The following is a 20,849-nucleotide window of genomic DNA, read 5'->3' on the forward strand; positions in this document are numbered from 1 at the left end:
AACTGCTACTAGATACAGGAAGCAACATTATTTTTCACCTGAGTTTTTCAATAGCAATACTCAAATGGTCTCGTGAGCAGGGATTTTTGAGCGGGTTATATTCCTCAATGATTTACCTGAAGAGGGGGCTGTGGATTAAACATGAGCAAGGAAACTAAGACTTTGTAAAGGCATGGTGGTTAATTAACTGGGCTGGTAAGTAAGCCTAAGAATGGGTGGGAAGGGAGGCAAATTGCTCTGAGTTGTAGGAAAGAACATCCAGCAGCAGCAGGAGATCATACATTCAATGAATGCTAATACCAAATCATTCATAATCTGTGTCCTCATCCTCTAAGGATGAGATCTAGAGAACAGTGAAAAAATAGGTAATCGAAGCCATAATGTTCAATTCTGGGAAGTTCTTCCCAATTGTACCATTGTTTATCCTTCTAGCCCTGAAAAAAAACCTTTTTGTATGCTTTGATGTCTCTTACACAAGGTAAGATCTTCAGCAACTACGCATCAAGCAGACTCAGCTGCAATAAGTTCATAAGTTCATAAGTTCATAAGGTTGGAAAGGACCTATAAGATCATCTAGTCCAACCATCCTCCTATCACTATCCTACCCAACTACTAAATTAAGTCCTTTAGCACCTCATCTAAACGCTTCTTGAACAGCGCTAGGGATGGTGCCTCAACCACCTCCCTAGGCAGGCCATTCCAGTGCCTGACCACTCTTTCAGAAAAGAAATGCTTCCTGAGGTCTAATCTAAATCTTCCCTGGCGCAACTTGTGGCCATTCCCTCTCGTCCTGAATAATAACTGCCAGGCCCCCACTGATGGCAGTCAATACAACTGCAATGGAAAAATCCCATGAGTGAGATCAGAGCTTGATCCATGTGAACTGCTAAATCCAGCCCTACATCAGTGGAATTCTTCAGACTATCCCAGATGGTCCACAGCTTTAAGACCTCTAGAAGTGAAACCTTCTTTGGAAGGACATACTTTAAACCCATCAAACAAGCCTTCAATTGAACTGAAATCCTAAAGCAGCCTCTTCTGAATGGTAAATCTTTAGGGATGCTCTGATTATTAGGAAGATTTACTAGCTCTAGAAATTAACCCCCTCCGCATTTGTATTAACTGCATCTTACACTGTATGATAATGAGATACCTGCAGTATCATTCTTGTTCTGTGATAAGAGTATTTTTATATGTCATTCACAGTTATGTGGACATATATATATCCAGATATATCCAGATAATAGAGAACCATTCCAGTCTATTTGTTGATGTCTCGGCATTAAAATTAAGATCCTTCTTTTTCTTTTGCTTCACTTTTGTTGGCATTAAAAAAAAAAAAGACAACTATATATATATAAATAACAAAACAATGATCTTTCTTCTCTAATAGGAAAATAAGAAACTACAGAAAAAATAAAAAAATAAAAACAGGCTAGTCTTCAGCACCCTAGTTTGTAATGCTTGGAATCTGAGGTTGCTAGATGCATGTGGTAGCTGCTGTGGGAAGGGAGGGATATTTTCTTGATATAAAACTTCTGTATGTAAAAACAGAACAATGCCAGTGGAGATGCTTGAGCCATCACCATTGGAGTAACTAATGTCTAGCCTCTCCAACTTGGGAAATCTTCTCCTGCTCAACTTCTGTGGCTGGAAATGTATGTTTATCAAATACGCAATCATCAATGTGCTGTCACTGAGGATCTCTAGAGTAACAGGGAAGATTGAAGGTCTGTTATGTTCAAGGATCTGGATGCAATTCTCAACGTGGGGAATGCAAATGACATTTCCATATAAGGAAAGTGTAACAGAGACAGAATTACCCTAAAGATGTCTGTCTATTCTTCCCCTCTTACCCTAGATGACCAGTGGCAGATGATATGCAATTACTTAGACCTTGCACCTCAGCCAGTACAACTGAAGTGCATTAAGAGCTTAGTGTTAAGCTCAAAACACCTAAGATGGTCACACTCCTATTTTATCACAAAAAGAACTATACTGTCTCAGTAGGCTAACAATGGCCTGAAAATTCTTCATATCAAAATCCATCTAGACAGATTTGAGGAGGAGACAAGCTGCACAGCATACAAGCATCTTTTACATGCAAGTATATGAGCCCATGATGGCTTACTCTTAAAATCTGCTCACAACAGCCTTGGGACATCTGCAACTTTGCTGAGCAGAGCATTACAGTATCAAATTATCAGTATACAATATGTGATTTCTTCAAGTGATTTCCCCTCACCATGTAGAAATCAATATTGATGAAGTTGGGAGGGACAGAACTGGATTATGAGCCCTGCTGTCATTTTAAATCCAGCCAGCTGATGGCTGTGTCACATAGGAAATGAGCTCTCAGATTTGTTAAAAGCAGTTGTACAGACTGAAACTGCAACCTTATCTGTTCTTTGATAGCCAAGAGGATGTCCAGATCTTGGGTCCTGAAAGTCAAGCTCCAAAGAGTACCCAAGAGGGTATGGCTTATCTCCAATGGAGACATATGTTGACATCTGGTGGCTGTAGGGAAAGGGGAAACAGGGAAAAGAGGATGACCAAGGCACTTAGCAGAAGGGATGAATGCAAGGAGGAGAGGGAATAGAAGAGCAACTGTGTTAGGAAGAACAGTTGAGATAAGTATTAAAAATGGGGATGCCAGTATCATAGAACCATAGGATCATTTGACTTGGAAGAGATGATTAGAGGTCATCTACTGCAACTCCTGTGTGATGAACAGGGACACTTACAACACCAGGCTGCTCAAAGCCCTGTCCAGCCTGACCTTGAATATCTGCAGGCACAGAGCATCCACCACATCTCTGGGCAACCTGTTCCAGTGACTCACCACCCTTATTGTAAAGACTTCTTTATATCCAGTCTAAATCTCCCCTCTTTTAGTTTGAAACATTTTCCTTGGTCATTCCCATATCCTCGAGCATATTTTGGAAAAAAAAAAGAAACTGATTACACTTATCTTCCCTACAGCCAGATGAGGACAGTATATACTAACAGCCTGTTTCTCACAGCTGCTCTCTCTTAGCTGCTTAGAAAAGTTTTGATGGAACTTTATTATTATTTTTTTTAATCCTGTCACAGAAAAAAAAATGTCAGTTGTACTGAGAATGTGCTTTCAGAAGCAGTCATCCTCCTCCCTGAAAGGCAGTATTTTGATAATACTGCCAACAAGATTTTCTGTTCTGGAGCAAGTGAATTTGGGTATAATTTTTTTGTTTTGTTTTGTTTTATAATAAGAGGCATTGATGTTATTTTCAGTGGATTTAAGAGATAAAAGGGAGAAAAACACTTTTTGCTCAAGTAAAATATTTTGCTAGCCTAACTTTCCATGTTCCTTGATTTTATTTTATGAAATACTTCATTTTCTGTTCCTTATGTTCACTCTCTGTATCCACTATTAATCTTGAAGTGGAAATTATTTTGATACTTGAAGCTTTTGTGTGCAGAATGTCACACATTCTAGAAAGGCTTTGAAACACCCAAATGTAATTTAGTGTTAAGAGCCTATATTCATGGATACCAGATCTCAGTTCTGTGAGTTCCAGGAATAAACCCCTCAGCTAGCATTGATAGCATAGTTGCTGTTTCCTGAACAATTTATTCCTATACACAGGAGTAAAATAGGACACTATTCATTAGTGAATATTTCCCAAGTACTATCCAGTTTGTTCCATTTCCAGACCAAATTTCTCTGGAGTATATAGCAATAATTTCACTTGGATTCCCTATCTATATCTCACCAGCCCACGTGGGGCCATCCTACACGGCACAGATTCCAGGAAGCGATAAAATAAATAAATAAATAAAAATAATAATTCCCAGATCACGTTGCAAGGAACCTAAAATTCTTTTGACCTTGGTTTTGTTTCTTCCAAAAACTTGTTGTCATTTTTAAGTATGCTTTTATATGCCGTGTTACAGATTTCAGGTTTTGACAAACAGGGTTTGTATTGCCTAATTCTAGTCACCTAAATGTCATATGTGTGGTCCTATTTGTCCTTATAAATCACTGGCAAGTGCTAGTTATCCACAGGAGGTGACTAGCTCTCTTTCTAAAGCCAATATCTAAAGTAGTTGGGTAGAGTCAATAGCTGAAACAGATGAACTAATTAGATAACTAGTTAAATGACCTAAGCTCTTGAAAGTGCCAGTCTTTTTCCAGTGACTAAAGAATGGTCCCATAAACTGCCTTGTATAAGATGTAACTTTCAAAATTTCATGTATGTGTCTGATAGATGCTAAAATAACAATGTGATTGTACTCATCCAAGCTGTCATTGTCTTCCAAAAGCTGGATCTATGTTTTTATGGTGTTCAGATAGGAGAGCATTTCTTCAAAGCCCCTTGGTAGGTTTAGTGCCTAAGGTGATAATTTCCCAATGCATTAGATAAAATGAGCTCCTGACCAAACAATATGACTCCAGAAGGAAGCCAAGGACTTACTGTGATATCACTAAACTGCCTTCCTTCCTCTATCCACATGGAAAATGTAAAATCATCAGGAATTTAAGCCTAGAAGTGTCTCCTACAGATAACAATTAGCTATTTTCTGCAAATTTTCTATCAGTTTTTATCTGTACTCTTTAGCAATCATCAAAAATTAAAATATAACATATGCATGACTCTTTGTATTGGTACATATCAATATATAATCATATATAACATTAAACATATATACATATTTTTATTATGATCTCTATATCAATTTCCCTTTATATTGCATATCTCAATTTAGTAATAAAAGTGCAGTGTGCTGGATATGAGCTCTTTCCATCCAAAAGCTCAATATATATCTCTCAGTATCAATAATATTAGCAATAAAACACATCTCTTTAAAATACAGTCAGTACTTATGACTAGATTAAATTAGCAAGTGCATTCGTTTACCTATGAAAAGAACTTAAAAGGAATTAACTATACACTTGACTCCTTTCTTTTCTCTCTCTCATTCCCTGGCAAAGACACACATTTCATTTCCCATTGATGGATATATGAGCCAGTAATAACTGGACTGTAATTTATTGAGTAGAATGAGAAATACAGAGAAAAGGCATTGCCCAGGATATGCCAATTACAAAGTCTTCTAGCAGAGGAGGGCTTCCCTTTGTGGAGAAGTGTGGTTTGCTACAAAACACACCATGAAGGTTCGTATTGCTATCATTATTACTTTTCACCATCTCTAGTCACTTTGAGAACATAGGAATATAGGAAACCCCAATCTAAGCCCTGCAGCAGGTCACGGGTTGAGAGGAATTAAGTTCTAGTGAGAAGAGCACTGTCTAACGGATCATAATACTGCTTTACCAGAGCAGGATAGAGTGAGGTGAAGGTAACTTCATGGTTTATCTGTCACAGAGTCATAGCATGATAGAATTGTTTGAGTTGGAGACCCCTAAAGGCCACCTAGTCTCACTCCCCTGCATTGAACAGGTCAGTCAGGCTGCTTAGAGACCTGTCCAACCTGACCTGTCCAACCCATCCCTATTCAAGGATGGGGCATCCATCACCTCTCTGGCCAACCTGTTCCAGCACCTCACCACTTAATATGGACTGACAACAGAGGACTGAACTGAAAGAAGCTAACTTCAATATTTCTGTTCTTAGTAAGAGTGTCCTATGCTCCTCATGGATCCTGATCCATGTCTGTTTTCAAGTTCCCTGGTCAGCTCTGCCACCCTGTAAACCTTCAGATTCTGATGTTGCATTACACCAGCAGAATCTCTTCAGGATGCAACAGCTGCTCTCTCTTACTGAACCCTGTTTCTTTTCATGGCTCATTACAGTAAGTCAAATTAGAACTCTATCTAATTGTTATTGCTGTTGTTAAGTTACAGTAGATGCCATTACTGTTTGTACATCGTAGGGATGGCATAATGACATGTTGTCTTTTGTAATTATATCAGCCAAATAATTCCCACTAAGTACTGTAATAGCATTTTAATTAATATTTTTACTCCAATTTCTATCACAGAATTTAAAACTCTAGCTGGCAACCTGCTTCTTTTGTTTCCTTTCCTACTTTCAGAAAAGTTGAGCTTGAAGGATATCAGCAACTCTTGAATTCTTTCTTGCTGTTAAGTGAGAGAGATTGAGAGAATTGGTTTGATTTTCACCTTAGCCAAAGGCATAACTTTGGGCAAGTGAGTCTATCTGCCTCTGTGAAAATGGAAGAGCACATTTAGCTTTAGTTCAGCTTGTCTTCTGCAGATGTGATTTCAAAGAGCATCTAACTTAGGCAAGTGAGGCTCCAGTGAATTGGAACTAGTAAGAAAACTTCCTTTTTGCATCAGATCTAGGTTCATAAAAACTATTTCCTTAAATAGTTGGGTTTTTTTAAGTTACTTTAGGGATCATTTACCCAGGTTATATTTGCATTTAAAGGGAAGTGAGAAACTGCCTTCTTCATCATTTAGGTGACTCCATTCTTAAGTATGCTGTAATTTTATTTACTGGAACAGACTTAAACTTGTTCAAGGGCTCAGATGAGTGTGTGAAGCTATCTAGGATGTAGTGAAGCTTATAGGGGATTACCAATTGTGGTTCTGCACTTCAGGACCCATCCACAATTTCAGTTCCAGGTATATGCAGTGTGCATGCTCCTATGCAGGGAATCACACTGGTGTTCAGTCCAACTAGACTGGACTCTTCAAGTATCCTGACCTGTTCTTCCATACAGGAACTGTGTGATTTAACCATCAGGTCTTGGTTATTTGTCTTTGACTTATTGATGTAAGTCAGAAGTGACAGCATTTGCATCAAAAGCAGAAAGAAACGTGGAACTGAACATAATTCCATGCTTGGTATACTGAATAGTAAGGCTGCTATGACTCACATTGTGGTAATGTATTCAAAGAGTGATGAAGAACAGCAAAGCTATAAGAGCTTAGTTTTTCACAACTTCTCAAGACTCTGCTTCATAGAAAGGTGGCAATGGTTTTGTCATGTTGAAAGAGTTTCAAGATGTTTGAGGAACAGCTTACACTCAGGGAAATTGTAATCTGGGTTCGAAGTATCTTGTAATATATCAAGGCTAGTCCTAGAGACAGATGGGTTTCAGTGGCTCTTCTGTGCAAAGATCTACAATAGAAGTGCCTTCTCATCCCAGAAAATAAGGAAATGCATGCATTGATAAAGGGACTTAGAACTGAAGTAAAGTGAGAAAAGGGAGCTGATGGTAGAACAATGATAGTAACAAAGTGGGGATATGGACATCACTTTATGCCTTTGTTGTCACAGCTACTATGTTGGAAATCGTGCCATCCAGTACACAATAGACCATACACAAGTTTACCCATCTGTGTCTGATGTGGAGCACTGTAGAGCAAATAAGCCAAAAATGCATGAGCCTATCCATGAGGAGCTAATGGGCATTTATTACTTAATAGAATCATAGAATCAATGAGGTTGGAAATTACCTCTAAGATCATCCAGTTCAACCATTGACCCATCCCCACCATGCCCACTAAACCATACTCCTCAGTACCACATCTACCCTTTTCTGTAAAGTTGTGGCCTCACCATGTTACAGTACAATATTAAAAATAGTTATGGGCCAAACTTTTAAAAACTAGGTGTTTCTAAAGTTTTCTTGGATAGTCATAGAATCATATAATCATAGAATCACAAAGGTTGGAAAAGATCTTGAAGATCATCCAATCCAACCATCCACCCATCACCAATATTTCCCACTAAACTATGTCCCCCAGTACAACATCTAAACATTTCTTGAACATCAGAGTCGGTGATTCCACTGCCTCCATGGGCAGCCCATTCCAGTGCCTGATTACTGTCTTGAAGAAAAAGTATTTACTAATGTCCAACCTGAACTTCCCCTGGCACAACTTGAGGCCATTCCTTCTAATCCTGTCTCTAGTTACATGGAAGAAGAGGCTGACCTGCACTTCACCACAGCCTTCCTTTGCATTGCAATGTGGTCTTCTCATTACTTCATTTCCAAGAGGGACATTTTGCAGAGGAAATGAATTAAGTCAAATTCCTGAAAGTTATTCAAATGTCTCAGTCTGTATAGATGCCAGAACAGTAATGCAGGTTTAGATTTAGAATGAAGTTCTCAGAGGGATCATATGGTCTTTAAACTGGATAGAGCTAAGTGACAAGTATGGATCAGCTGGGAAAATCTGTAGGATGATAATACCAGAAAGGAAATATTTCAAGAAATGCTTGGTAATAACATACATAGAATAACTATTAAGACATCAGTTCTTCTATATTTTGCTGTTAACTTCCTAGTGTTTTCTACAATAGTATTTTGCAATAAAATATACATTTAAACAGTTGTATAAAACCTTACTTAATGAGTTTTCATTTCCTATCTACATCAGCAACAGATGAGAACAGAGCTGAGCTGTTTGGTGGGAGGGGACACAAGAAAATGATTCTTGCTCTCAAAAACTTTGCCTTCCATTTGTCTATTTCTAAGGATACCGGGAAGATGTCCTACAGCAATCACACTAGTAGAGATCTACATTTGACATTAAAAAGGATCTCTTTCCACCTCAATATTTGATATTCCTTAATATATAAGTCCTATTTAGTGGATCTTTTCTTTCTTGTTAGCAGAATAGGACAGACAGTGTCTTCTCTATTTATCTGGAATTCCTCTTTTTTTTCCTCACATTTTGAAACTGCCTCAGTGAAAGCTAATCAGTATGGAATCCATAAAGCTTTTGAGGACAAAAGCTTGAGTTAACCAAAATATTTCATTTAACTGAAGTAGAATAGTATTCATCGGGTTTTACTTTTAAACTTTAATTTTTTTTTGTTGTTGTTGTTGTTTAACAGAATACACAGTTGGAGGGAGAGAAAAAAAGAAAAAAATAGTAATTTGGAAATGAAGAATCAAAATGTTATTTGCTGGAAAGGTCAGAGAGAAAGTTTTGTCTATAACTGAACATTGTGTTCTGTTTTCTCTTTTTCCCAAGAGATATTTAATCAAAATCCACAAAATGTTCCTCCATCAATGAATCAGCAGGACATTTCTAACCAATCTACTTAACATGCTCCACTTTCATACATCAGCACCTGTGTTATAATCATGCCTCAGGAGGAGATAACTACTCATCTCTGACCAGGCAACACAGCTTGAGTGTTTTTCCTGAGGACAATATATAAACAAGATAAGAAAATAACATTTAGCTGGTTTAACATGCTAACACATGCTGGTTTGTCAGTAACAAGTTTTGTGCTAAGTTAGCAGACTCTAGATTTGTTCTTCAGCAATAAAGCATCTCTGCAGTTGTTACTGATTCAGACATCAGCAACAGTGGGAAGTTTTGTATGATTAACTTTGCGCACCAAGACTTTGATTTCAGTGTGTGGCTTCCATGCTAATTTGGTGTTAATCCATAATGTGTAATTTTGTAAGTAATGTAGAAAGTCGAATGAAATTACTGATACATATTTAATCAGTGAGACCTACAGAACTCTTACAAATCCATCACAGGGATCAGCACTTACTGTCCTTTCCCTCCCCAACCAACCATTCAAATGGCTGGACAAACCAGCATACATATTCTGCAGACATGGAAACACAGAAAAATGGTTTGTACCGTCTTCCTTTATATCCACATGTCTTCTGGACATAGACACAGCCAGAAAATAGAGCTCCTGTGTGTCACTGATGAGTTTCCCAAGACACAGATTCCCTCAACAACCTACAAAGAGCATGGCTGTTACTAGTAATTATAGCATGAGAAGAAACTGGCTCTGTATTCGCTCTCTTTAACAACCTGAATTCTCTAACATTTTTTTCTGCAGACCTGAAGCTTCTTCAAACGAAGAATTTCTAGAGTTCACCAAAAACATGGGCTGTACCTGCAATTGAAAAATTACTTATCTAAAAGCCCTGCATATTGCTATTGCAATCATTGCCTTCCCTTTGCTTTTAGATTGCATAATTCAGGGCCACTCCAGAATAAGTTTTAACCTTGCTAATTTAATTTTCTGGGTATGAAGCTGGGAAAAAAAAAAGTCTTTTGTGAGGTTCCACTCTCTGGGAAAACTAAGAATACACCTCAAAGGCAAAACAGTGTGACTTAACTTCAAAAAAGGAAGAGAACTCAACTTGCAGTGATCACAAATTGCAGGTTATTTATTGCAGGAGCTTTAATCAGTTAAGCCCTGGGAAATTTTGGCAAGCAAGATTTATATTTTGGAGGAAATGTTTTCTGGTTATTCAATGGCTAAGGGGGTGAAGGTGCTTCCAAAGAACACCTCAGGAAATATAAAAATGGAATAAGAACTTTTCTACTTTTAGACACTTTTAACTATGGGTAAAATAAATCGATACCATGCACCTTGAGGTCTTGAAAACTTTGGTTTGATAGACAATAGTTCCAGATAGTTCAAATCGCCAGATGATCAAAAAGATTTTGCCAAATCTGTTTTTCTATTCCATTTGCTTAAGAACAAAATATCCACTTTCAGTCCAAAAAATAAAAAATATAGAGTACTCGCAATAGCAATTACTTCATTGGAGATCAATAATCTAAAATACCATCTTATGTCACTCAAGTTTAATTTAGTTTAATCTTATGTATACAGGCATCTATGTTTGCAAGTTTTACTTAAGATTTAAGCTCTCACAAGTGCCAAGTTTTGCAACCTTACATTATCTAAAGGCAAACTAAGAGAAAGAAGAGGACAGACTCTTCAGCAGAGTCTGCTGAGATAGGACAAGATGACATGGTTTCAAACTAAAAGACAGGAGATTTAGGAATTTGGATATAAGAAAAAAATTCTTTAGGATAAGGGAAGTGAAGCCCTGGAACAGATTGCCCTGAGAGGTAGTGGATGCACGGTCCATGGAGACATTCAAGGTCAGATTGCACATGCATTTGTTCATTACAGGGGAGTTGGACTAGATGACTTTTAATTCTCTTCCAAATGATTCTATGATTCCCAGTCTGTATGCACATCAGGGATTACCCCAACTTAGCATTAAAACCTTTCACTTTGCTTTGATGGACCTCATTAAGTTATCAGTTATGCTGATTTATATTCTCTAAAAAACATCTTCAGGAACCCCTGTGCCATCTTGGCTCTGTGAAGTTTACAGTGTTATCTAGCTGCACAACTGATAACTCTCCATCCAAAACAACCTGCGAACTTGATATACCTCCCCAGACAAAATATATATAAAATATTCATGTACTATTCTACCCAAACACCACCCTTTAATTGTGTTTTACTTTATTATCGACTACTCCATTGCACTCTCAACACAAACAAGATTGAGAATGAGTAACTTCTCCAGTAATATGGCAAAAATCATAGAATTGTAGAATATCTCAAGTTGGAAGGGATCCATAAGATCATCAAGTCCAACTTCTGGACATGTTAGAAGTTACATATACTTCAAGTATCTTCTTCCATCTGATCATTGACCTCAACATAAAAATATTTCTTGAGCTCTTAATGTCCAATACAGCTGGCCCAGACATAGTAGAAGAATATATTATTTTTGTACCTGTCTTTGTTCATAACAATGAGGGCTGAGGAGATTCTTGATAAGTCACCCTTCCCAGAGTGGGACTATACCAACCATCTGCTACTGTCACTGTAGGGATACTGAAATGTTGCTGACACTATTACATTTGGACATCCAACTAAGGTGAGTCTGTGCTGTTTGTAAGTACATCTGTCTTTAAAATAATTTGGGTGGAGATTGAGACAAACACAGAGAAAAACTATATCCAAATGAAAGAGGAAAAGCTCCATGCCTACTGTTGATAAAAATGACATAAGGACTCTACAAAAGCATCAGCAAGATTAAATATGTGTAAAGACTTATAGGAGGCACCACCAGAAATTCATATGGAAGTGTGACTTAGAAGTTTTTAAGCATATTGAATGAGCAGGTGGACATGCCCTTATTCAGAGTGAAATCTGACCTGATATATTTTAGTTTCTCTTTCATATCAAACTGAGAAGACATGAGCTGAACCCAGTTAATTTGTGAACATGTGATGATGGTTTAATGGAAACACCATCTGTCATAGGTCCCAATCTAAGATCTGTGTAAGCTGGGTCTTAGATGAAATCCAGCCCATGCAGAGCTGCAGAAGAATCTGTGCTAGATATTCATAAGATCTAAGCTCCTGTGGTAGCAATCAGACTTGAGTAGAAGTGTTCAGCCTGTGGAGAAGCACATAATGATCACTAGGTTAATGGAATTATCTCCAAGAAGACAGTGAGAAAGGGGCCACACAGTATCTGTGTGTGGACTCATTAACCCCACTAGGAAAGCTCTTTTTGTATTTTCTTGTACTTCCCTCTGTGGATATTTTTTTAAACCAAAGATGCCTGATGTAAGTGGGATTAACTCTTGGGGAAGTTTTCTGTAAAATTCAGTTTAGAAAATTGCAAAAAAATCAAACACAAAGAAGCTGTAATTTTGCAGAATATTTCAATTACAGATAATCCATAAACTTTTCAAGTGGATTAATGAATCCATTGTTTCCCAGAAAATATAAAATCAGTGCAAAGCCACTGAAATCTAGGTCATTTATTCTGGATTTATAATTAATTTACCTCAAGTAACAATGATTAATAGATGGCTTAATACATATTTTGTGAATTGTTCCTGAGTCAATCTAGCTGCTTATAACCATGGAGAATAATTGAATATACTTGTTACTCATGTTTATAACATTTTCATTGTTTTAATTGGGTCACTGAAGTACTCAGATGAAAGCATGTTTTTAAAATAAGCCATATTCAAGTGGGAAAATGGGAAATCTTGACATTAAACCTTAGTAGACTGTGCTTGTTAGCAATTATGTACACAAACTGCATGTCTTACTGTTGCCCATTACTCTCACAAGGATCGAAGAAATGAATGATGGTGTCAGACCTCTATTTCTTCTCGCAAAGAATTCCCTTTCAGAATAGAATTAGGAGATATCATTTAGGAGAGGTTAAAACACTATTCCATTTTCTGCAGTCCAGTTCTCTGGTACTACCCTTGCTTTCACAGCTGTACTATCAGAGATATTAGAGGAGACATATGTGTTGATTCCTTTTTTCCTCTTTTTTTTTTTTTGTGGTATCTGTTTTGAGTAACTATTGCCCTTGAATTTAATTCCTTTTCAGCCTTCTCTTCTGACTCTATTACCTTGCACAGCAACAAATCCCATATTCTGTCTTCTGGATTAACAAGCAAGTTGGCTTGTTTTCACATCCTCTAATTTTGTTGGCAAAGCTGTTCCATACTTGATTTGTCAACTTCATGATTTTGCAAACCGTTATCTGACCCTTCACTTCCCCACCTTCTCTCTCTCTGGACTGAAGGATCTCCGTACTGTTTGTTTGTTTGTTTGTTTACTTTCTCCTTAAAGGGCACTTGCAGCACACTCTTGATTAGCTTATTTGTTTTAACTGGATCTTCTCTTACCTTCAGTAGTGTTTTCTGAAGAGGAAGAGACCAGAGCTTCACAGATTAATTAATAAGTGAGTATACTGAAGTCTTGTGTAACAACAATATGATTCCCTCTGTCTTGTTTTCAAAGCCATTCCTGATGTCAATAAATTTATTGACATTTTTAGCTGACATGGAACATCAAGCAATTTCAAAGAACTTCCAGCAAACTTCAGTGATATTATCACTGCATTTTAACTGATAGTTTTAAGTGCAGCAACATAGATCAATAAAGTCATTAAGGTTGGTAAAGACCACTAAGATGATCTAGTCCAACCAATAACCCATCACCGTACCACTAAACCACACCATGTGCAGGTATGGTGTGGTTTCTTTTGCCTGAACATATAACATTTATTGAAACAGATGCTCATCCATCCCATTACTGCTTACTCATGCAGTTCTATGAAATCCTTCTGGAAATCATCACTATGGCATTTCACTTCAATCTTCTGTATCCTACAAACTGATCATTTAGTCCTAATTTTCTGTTTAAAAATGTATTAGCCCATGAAATAACATATTTTCCAGTCTTGAGTCATTATGCATTTTTTAGTAACCTTTTATCTGGAGTTTTTGGTAGTCTAAGCCTGGCTTTTCTACTGGACCTACAGTGGACTCATCAACTACAACTCAATGTTTCTCATACACTTAGAGATCTTGTTCTTGATAGTAGATTCTACTTTGTTGCTACAGCTTCATCCTCACCACTATTATCTCAAAGACTATCTTGGGGAGACTATCTTGACCACTTGAGAAGAGTATAGGAATGTTGTCAAGGCCTGTAGGGACGGGACAAGGAAAGCCAAAGCTAACCTGGAATTGGACATGGCAAAGGAGATAAAGGATAATAAGAAAGGCTTTTTTAAGTATGTCAATAGTAAAAGGAAGACTAGGGAAGATGTGGATCCCCTACTAACTGAGGCAGATGTTCTGGTAATGGAGGGTGCAGAGAAGGCGGAGATGCTGAATGCCTTCTTTGCTTCTGTCTTCCCTGTGAGAACTCCCCCTCAGGACTCCTGGACTGTGGGAGCAAGTGAGAGGGTCTGGGGAATGGAAAGCTCCCCTTTGGTGAGGCAGGAGATGGTTCAAGAGTGTCTATGCAACATCAGTGTATGTAAATCCATGGGCCCCAATGGGATGTATCCATGTATGCTGAGGGAGCTGGCAGAGGTGATCGCTGAACTGCTCACTGTCATCTCTGAGAGGTCCTGGAGAGTGGGAAAAGTGCTTGAAGACTGGAGGATAGCCAGTATTACTCCGGTCTTCAAAAAGGGCAAGAAGGAGGACTCGGGAATTTTTTTTCTAAATGAAAACTAATTTTTAAAGTTGAAATAATATCTTTCCAGAATTAGTCTGAATTTAGAATTTAAGCCAAAAATTGCAGAACATTAATGTGGGAATAATTTTTTAAATGTCAGTGTATCTCCCTTTGATATTTTCTAACTGGAATGTTTCATTTTGAAAATACCAAACTCCTTTGTTTTGACATTTTCTAAGCTAAACTTTTTCACCTTTAATTTCAAAACAATGTTTTTGGTTTTAAAAAATTACGCCCTCTTAAAATAAATGGCCAGTTTTTTCATAGCTTAAGTAACACATGAAGACAGTCTGAATACTTCATTCACAGTAAAAAGAGTTTAGTTATGTTGACAGAGGAGGTTTTTTTCCACATTGTTGTTGTATACTTTTCCAGTTCTCTTTTTAATTGCTCTGTTTTACCTGCAGTATATAGCTAGAAGAGTGTGAGAGAATTCTTTCTTTGATGACATAACAATGCTGAGGTTGTCAAGAGCCTAACGATACACAAAAGCCCAATAGACAGGTTCTTACAGTTCCAGATCATAGAATCACAGAATGGGTTAGTTTGGAAGGGATATTATAGATAATCTAGTTCCAAATGCCTTTCATGGATAGAGTTTCCAATCACTAGATCAGGCTGCCCAGGACCCCATCCAACCCTGTTTTGAATGCCTCCAAGGATGGGGTATCCAGAATTACTCTGGGCAGCCTGTGTCAGTGCCTCACCACACTCTGAGTAAAGTATTTCTACCTAACATGTGAACTAAATTTCCTCTCTTTTAGTTTACAGCCACTCATCCTTGATCTATCACTACATGTCACTTAGAACATAACCAGGAATAACTAGAGGAGTTGTCAGGATCTTCACTCTTCACTTTCACCCTTCCCTGAATGTCTGCCAGTCCAGATGAAGAGCTAAAGTAGCTCTTATCCTGAAGCCAGCTCATCCTCATAATTTTCTCTTTAGGTCACATTCATATGATAATACTATAGAAGTGGAAATTAGGGTTTAATTAGCTCTTGTGGTACCCAGATAACAATAACCACTCCTGCTGCATCATGTCTCTGACATCAAGTTTCCTGTTTCTCTGCTCCTATCACAGTTGACTACAGAGTGGGCTTTCTACTAATTGGGAGTGACTCTCTTACTATATTTTAACAATCACATGCCTCCTACACCCACCTGACTCACATTTAAAGGCAGTCTGCATCTGCGACAGCACTTCGTTTCCGGGGGGCTGGACTCTGATATCAAAACTTGTCCACCGTGATGAGTTAGACAGAAGGAAGGGACTGAATTTCTTCCCTTCACCTTCGCTTACGGAACAAAACATCAAAGAAATAACTGGAAGACACAATTACAGAAATGCATTAGTCATCAAGGGGTGGTTTGTTTAGAAGTTTTTCTAGAAAACACAAGCTCTTGAAGTCAGTTATCTCTAGGAATTGCTTTCTGCACCACCTCTGAAAGTAGAGAAACAAAACAGTTGCAATGGCAGCAACCTAGCCCAGAAATGAGTTTCATAGAATCATAGAATATTTTGTGTTGGAAGGAACTTTAAAGGCCATCTAGGCCAACTCGCTTGCAATGAATGGGAACACCTCCAGCTATATCAGGTTGCTCAAAGCCCCATCCAGCCTGATCTTGAATGTCTCCAGGGATGAGGCATCCACTATATCTCTGGGCAACTTGGCCTAGTGCCTAACCAACATCACTGTAAAAAATGTTTTGCTTATATTCAGTCTAAATATCCCCCATTTTAATTTGAAACCATTTCCCTTGTTCTAATACTGACAGCCCCTGCAGTGTAAGCCAACAAAGCACAGGACATTGAACTTTTTCTCCCAGTGCAGATACAGAGCAGTGATTATGCCTCAAATGCCACTGATCACTATGACTAAGGTCCTCTAGTTCAACCACCAACCCATCCCCACCATGCCCACTAAACCATGTCTCCCAGTGCCAGATTTACTCTTTTCCTGAACACCTCCAGGGACAGTGACCCACCACTTCCCTGGGCAGCCTGTTCCAGTGCTTTACCATTCTTTCTGAGAGGATTTTTTTCCTAAAACATCCCACATCTCTCTCTTTTATTATTTCTTCAAGTCATTTATTTTATTCTAAGTTAGCAGAATTTTAAGGAATTTTCCACCCTGACAAATTATACTGAAATTATCTGCTGACTGTGTAATGTATTAAGGAAAAACACACGAATGGGAGAAAAAAAGTGGAATATAAGGGAGAAAACATTATGTTCCAGGTGATCATGAAAATTGTAAGTTTGGTTGCCTTTATACTTCAGGAAAGAATAAAAAAATAGAAAAACACATTTTTTGGAGTATCTAAATGAAATACTTTAGCTTTGTAAAGGGGAAAACTAAAATCAATGTTTCATTCATATTTAGTATATTTAATATTGCCTTAAATTTTTAATTATATATCGTTCTTCCATTTGAAAAAAAAAACAACAAAACAACAACAACAAAAAAAAACAAGAATAAAAGTGAAAGAAGCAGCATTACAAAAATGTAATAAAATCCACTTTCATTTCACACCCCTTTTCTTAAATTTCCATTGCAAAAAGACAGGTGGCATGAAGTTAAAAGTGAGAAAATCAAGAAGAGAAGAAAAAAAGAAGAGAAAAGGCACAGCTTTTTAAAAGTAAAATAAGCTGCAAAAATCTTCATTACCTTACTAGTGGAAATGTTTTTCATAACAAAATGGAAAATGCCACTGAAATGAGTGTGATCTATCTAAATGTTTATGTTTGGATGCAACTCGCTCTTTTCAATGATATAAGAAAAAATCCATTCCAGTGTTTTCTGTTAGCAAGAGTAATAATAAGACTAAACCTTCTTGAAATCCAAGAGTGGGAGTGGGACAGTCTGCTGCTGAGAAGATTTTACATGCTGAAGGAGGAATTGAGAGGCATTCCTCAAATTATGCCATCTGCAAACTGTGCTTGCTCCTTCCACTTTGCTGACAAAATAAGGCTTGTTATGTATCCAGAAGATAAAATGATATTAAAAAAATGCTCCTCTTCTTTCTTTTCTTTTTTTCTTTTTTTTTTTTTCTGCAGGTAAACAGAATCAAGGTATGCAGCCAGAAAACAACACTGTGTTTTATTAAATATATGATAGAAATTTAAATTAAAGTGTCTTGAGGGAAAAGGAGCAAATCAGTATGGTTTTGTCACTTTGGTATCACATTATACCAAGTTCCTTAACCCAGGCTTAAGCAAACACATTTTCTCAGAGAACATTTTGGCCAGGGATGGTCTCAAAATATATAATCTTCAACTTTTTCATTTCTTTTTTCCTGTGGTACCCATATGGATGAAGAGAGTAATAGCATTCAAGTTACATAAGTAAGCATCATTTTACAGTAATTCAGAAATAAATCTAAATTATGCAACCAGAGAGGCAGTGGAAAGGTTCATTCAGCTGAGCAGATAGTTTGTCATTAAATACTGATATCACTAAGAATATGTTTTGAAGATCTACATTTTTTTGTAGCATACCACATTGCTGCAATTGGGCATCTGAGAAACAAGACTGTTAAATCTCCATAGAGATTGAGTTGGTCTAAGTCACCACAAAACAAGGCATTCCTTACTGAGAAGTGTGGGATCTTAACATGATGCTGAGGTGATGTATTTCCTTTCCTAATGAAAGTAGCCCTCAAGACCTCCATCTCCAGTTACCTAATTCAGTTGGAAGGACTTAAAAAAGAAGAGCAGATTTGAATTTTCTTTTTCTTCTTCCCCATCCCAGGAAAACTCAGTTTGGCTCCATTTGACTCTAACATTACTATTCCAGTGCTAAAACGGAAAAGAAAAATACATGCATTTTCATATGTGGCATTTGTAATTGGTGACAGCTCAGTCATAAGAGACTTTTGGGTAGAATATTTATTGTAGGAATCAGTTTAGCAATCAGTATGAAGCAGTACTATGACAGTCATGACTGCCTCATCCTTCCTTCCCCTCACCTTCACTATTGACAACATTATAGCTTATCTACATTCACCTTCATCTCCAGTGAAGAAAAACATACTACTGTCCCTTTGAATCATAGAATCATTAAGACTGGAAAAGACCACTAAAATCATCAAGCCCAACCATCAACCCATCTCTGCCATGCCCACTAAACTACATCCCCAAGTGCCACATCTCCACATTCCCTGAATACCTCCAGAGATACTGGTTGAACCACCTCCCTAAGCAACCTGTTCCAGTGCATTACCAGTCTTTCTGAAAATAAATTTTCTTAATATCCAACCTGAACCACCCCTCATACAACTTAAGGACATCACTTCTCACCATATCACTAGTTACCTTGGAGAAGAGGCCTGCCCTACAGTTACTAGGCTTTGGGAATCTGAAACATTACTATGTCTCCATTTGGAGAGGTAAACCTACACTACTGCATACCTCATATCCTTGCTGCAGAATATCACCTGTTTGTAGCTCAGCTTAAATGGGATAAGGAGTGCAAATGAGTTCAGTATGTTTGCCAGGATATTGGAATTAGATATTGTCCTCAGACTCACCGATGTCTGATCCATCCAAGCCAATGTGTTATTAACAATCCTGAGACTTGAACTGGTATCGTTGGAAGCCAGGGCTGCTGGGACATTCTTCCCCTACAAAAGTTAAGCACAGGAAATACTCGATATAAGTGATAGTTAGATGAACAAATAAAATTATGTTGCTAAACATGTTCTTTTCCTCTTGGCAGACACAGACATGAAGCTTCTGGAGATTTCATGTCAGATCCCCATTGAATTGGAAATAAGGGGAAAAGGAATATATATATATGGTTTTTTTCTTATCAGCTCTTAGATGTGTATAAACTGCTAGAAGACTCTATTTCTTCAAAATGTAGAAGAAGATTTGGGAGTTATGAGGTAACATGCTAGCTAGATCTGTAATTCATTCAGACAAATCCATCTTGGAATGGAGAACAAGAGGCAAGTGAAGAAAAAGGCTCCAACATTATACTAGTTTTTAGAAAACTTTAGGATGATGGCCAGTTTGGCAACTAACCATCAGTATATAATCATGGAAAAAATGATGTAAAATTGATGCATTTCTCCTGTCATTAAAATAAATATAATTTCCTCACCTCACCTCACCCCACTTCACCTCGCTTTCCCTTCACCTCACCCCACTTCACCTCGCTTTCCCTTCACCTCGCTTTCCCTTCACCTCGCTTTCCCTTCACCTCGCCTTCCCTTCCCTTCCCTTCCCTTCCCTTCCCTTCCCTTCCCTTCCCTTCCCTTCCCTTCCCTTCCCTTCCCTTCCCTTCCCTTCCCTTCCCTTCCCTTCCCTTCCCTTCCCTTCCCTTCCCTTCCCTTCCCTTCCCTTCCCTTCCCTTCCCTTTTTCTCTTCCCTTCCCTTTCACCTTCCCTTTTGTCTCCCCTCCCCTAACCTCCTCTCCCATAGACAAAGAAATCTCTAAAAGTGAAAATTGAGCCTCCCTGTCAGATGCACGTGATGGCTGGGCAAATGGTTATTGTTGTGTACATGTGCATAGGAGTTGCATAAGATTATTTTGTGAGAAAAAAAAGGTTAGAAGAACATATATTGAAGTGTCATATAGCCTTCAGTCATCATCTTAAGACTTCAAGAGGCATGAATTTCACAGGAGAATAACTGAGATTCTTAAATACTTTCTAAAGCTCATTACTGAGGACATTTTTTTCATTGACCAGGTTATAGAAAGAGCTCTTCTATATACTGGTATTGATGGTCGAGATTAGATGTAAGCTGAAGCTAAAAGAAGAAGAGTCAGTCAAAAGAAACCTGTTCTGGAAATTAAATATCCTATCATCTCTGTAAATGATATCCATTAAATCTCTGGCCAAGATAGAGGGCAAAATAATAAAAATAGCATTCTTAACATTCTGGGGGGCTCAGTGCAATCAGAAAATCCATCAGAGGTGTTACTTCCTCATCTCCTGCTGTCTTTTTGCACATAAAAGCTCATATTTCTTCTGGTTAGTCTTACATCATGCCTAACATCCCTATGCTTGAAGATCAGCAAATGAAACCTTACAGTATTTTTCTTTCTCTCCGGTAAATACACTGCAGTTT

General features: G+C 37.8%; 1 long non-coding RNA gene across 1 annotated transcript; it reads right to left on the reverse strand.

The window, feature by feature from the left end:
* Positions 1-13,108: 13,108 nt before the first annotated feature.
* LOC136059219 (uncharacterized) lies at positions 13,109-19,370 on the reverse strand. The gene is made up of 3 exons (XR_010623204.1): positions 19,304-19,370; positions 15,944-16,096; positions 13,109-13,546 (listed from the first exon to the last, which is right to left on the reverse strand). It is a non-coding gene; the product is annotated as an uncharacterized LOC136059219 (long non-coding RNA).
* Between the last annotated feature and the right edge of the window lie 1,479 nt (positions 19,371-20,849).

The sequence above is a fragment of the Cyrtonyx montezumae genome, unplaced genomic scaffold (assembly GCF_038088225.1).
Source record: "Cyrtonyx montezumae isolate F1298 unplaced genomic scaffold, pur_monq_1.0 scaffold_8, whole genome shotgun sequence".
Classification (NCBI taxonomy): Eukaryota; Metazoa; Chordata; class Aves; order Galliformes; family Odontophoridae; genus Cyrtonyx; species Cyrtonyx montezumae.